The following is a 2,748-nucleotide window of genomic DNA, read 5'->3' as shown; positions in this document are numbered from 1 at the left end:
GAGAGGATTCCCTGGAAGATATTGCGGGACAGAAGATGCGTCTGTGTGTGTGTTTGAGAGAGAGAAGGGGGGAGATGGAGAGAGATTGGTTAGATTATTCCATACCATTGCCCTAAAGAAGAGAAGAGACCAAAAAATGATTGAAAACAATAACACAATAAAAAGTAACATCAAAACAACAAAAGAAAAAAACCTAAAACGCACTTGTTATACTATTTATTAAATTATAACATCATACATTTCTAACAATCTTTTTCTATCTGTAAATGCATCAAATATGATAAGTTATTTGCATCACTTATTAATGAGAATGAATAGTGTTACTTTCTGTGTATTTTTGTGTTATCTCCATGTGTACGTGTGTGCGCGCGCGCCGTTCAACATTTATGAGTGAAGTCGTCTTTCAGTAAGAAATTGTTGTAACTTTTCCTTTTTATTCCTTTTTTCCCTTCAGAGACAACCGCTTTGTCCCCTTATGACATTGCTATGCATCGAATGAAATACTAAGCCCTCATTCAACCCATCCCTGCAGTGCAAACACGTGCATGGCCGTATCTGCAATAGGAAGGACCGCTCTTCCGCTCCAACCAGGACATCAGGACACGCCAATGGAACAGGACCTGAGTGCTCCCAGCATCTCTGCATCTCCACATCCACTGTTGACTCTGACTCCAGTCGGCCCTGCCTCTGCTTCCTGGTGTCACAAAGTCGAGTTGGCTTAGTGGTTCTGTAACTTGCAAAGCTTCTGTAGCTTTCCAATACCAGAAACTTTTTTAAATTGGGGAATGGGATTAAATCAACGCGGAGATGTAATTCTACAGATAAACCTCATCTAACAACCTAAATGATTTCTGGAATTGGTATTGATTGATATCAAAACAGCTTCTGAGGTTGCCTGCGGCAAACTGTGGGCTGGCGACTGCGGCTCGGTAAATTGCGGGACAGTCACTTCAGTGGCTGCCATAAGACTGTTTACTCAGCTCGGCCATCGCTCCACAACAGCGTTTTCCTTTTAATTCTGGCTTTTGATTCATGGAGGTCCATCACACCCAGGGGGCGACAACCACCACGACCTGATGTTTGCCGAAGACCACCTGATGTCTCATCTGAGGCCGAAGGTCAGCTCTGAGACTGTTGCTAATATAATAATATGCTGGTAAGAGGTGTTGCACGTAACATTATCGTGACAGGACCTGGTGCACGTCACAGCCGTTGGAAGCAAACAACAAACATACAAAACATGTTGATTGTTCATAACATTGTGGCAAAATCTGTCGCAGGTAGCAACACGATGACAGCAACTGTTGCGTGTAACAGTATTGTGTTCAGCATCGCCCATTGTAACAACTCGCTGCTAAGAACCCTGGGTGCGATGCATCAGCTACCGCAGCATCTGCAGCACGGCAAGTGTGCTGACATTCTACTCTGTCATTGTCAGCCTCGCCCGTGGCCACAGCAAGGAAAGGCGTGCAGTCCTGTGGTCCGTCCACCAGTGGTATTAACAGCTTTGCTAATATGTCTTGGGATCGATTGTCCTCACTCCTCACAAACATGGATACGTGCCTGTAATTTATTAATTACCCATGGCCATTATGACACCCTCTATCACTCGTTTCTCTCTCACACTCCTTGCCTCCCAGTTCCTGTTATTTTCCAATCTTTGTCTTGGTTCAGGATAAAACTACTCCCTGTTATTTCTAGATGTTCGTGCGATGCCGTGGTGTGCTTCTAACTCCTGCTGTGTCATCAGGCTTCTGAAGAATAAATCCGCTTAACATGATCTGACAGAGCAAAAACGGTCAAAGCCGTTAGGAGTAGATCACGGATGTCAACTTTTAATTTCCAGAGGATGAGTACAGCCTGGACATAAATCTGTCAGCAGAGACCTCTACTTTATGGCCATATCGACGGTTTGCAGAATGATGTGGACTGGGAGTAATTTATAAGCATGTTTGTGCCATCTAGTCTTGCCAAACAACAATCAAACAGCACGTGACAAGTTTACGAGACGGCGTCTGACGTTTCCTTGTTGACGCCGATGTACATTATTTGCACTCACGTGCGGAGTAAACATTCAAAGTCTGCTCCAGTCACTCATGCCTTGTGAAGTGAACAGGAAGCTCTGCGTGAAGCTCTGTGAACTGAACCACACTTACATGTCCTTCCAGTCCATCCTCCTGTCAGGTGGTCGACACAAGCAGGACGGCTTGTAGGTAAGAAAGGGTGACACGTGTCTTCTTCCCGCCATTTTTGCTTCCTTACAGTAAACATTTATATATATATTATTTTTTTTACATTGTCATACATCCTTGTTTCAAGTTTGTTTTCAATATTATTAAAATTTTTTTTAACTATCAACGTATTTTCAGTTGTCGAGAAAATGTGAGAATTAAAAAAAAACGAGAAGAGAGAAGGAGTGGGAGGGGGAGATAATTACGTCCTTTTACTGAATAAGAAATAAAAGGTTGAACGGAAAGGGAAGAGAGGACAGGGAGAGAAGGATAGTGGATAGAGAGAATGGAGGCAATCAGGCAAGCAGGAAGACAGATCATTTTTCGATACTGGTCATTAGCTGCGTCCTGTTTACAGCCACGGCCAAATGTGTGGAAAGGCACTAGATGGTTCTATAAAGTAAGTGTGATAAGAAGCTCTGGTTCCTTCTTTTTCTTGCTATTTTCTGTCTTCATCTTTTGTTCTGTTCCTTTTGCTATTTTTATATTTCTATCTCGTATGCACGAAATAAACAAA

At 42.9% G+C, this 2,748-nt stretch overlaps 1 long non-coding RNA gene across 1 annotated transcript; it reads left to right on the top strand.

Moving 5' to 3' along the window:
- The first annotated feature begins 673 nt into the window (after positions 1 to 673).
- On the top strand, positions 674 to 2,341 carry LOC112557301. The gene is made up of 3 exons (XR_003097934.1): positions 674 to 1,118; positions 1,281 to 1,495; positions 1,702 to 2,341. It is a non-coding gene; the product is annotated as an uncharacterized LOC112557301 (long non-coding RNA).
- Positions 2,342 to 2,748: the final 407 nt, after the last annotated feature.

Source organism: Pomacea canaliculata, linkage group LG2 (assembly GCF_003073045.1).
Source record: "Pomacea canaliculata isolate SZHN2017 linkage group LG2, ASM307304v1, whole genome shotgun sequence".
NCBI classification, from domain to species: Eukaryota; Metazoa; Mollusca; class Gastropoda; order Architaenioglossa; family Ampullariidae; genus Pomacea; species Pomacea canaliculata.
The sequence above is the reverse complement of the archived record's forward strand: the minus strand, read 5'-3'. Positions and strand labels throughout refer to the sequence as shown.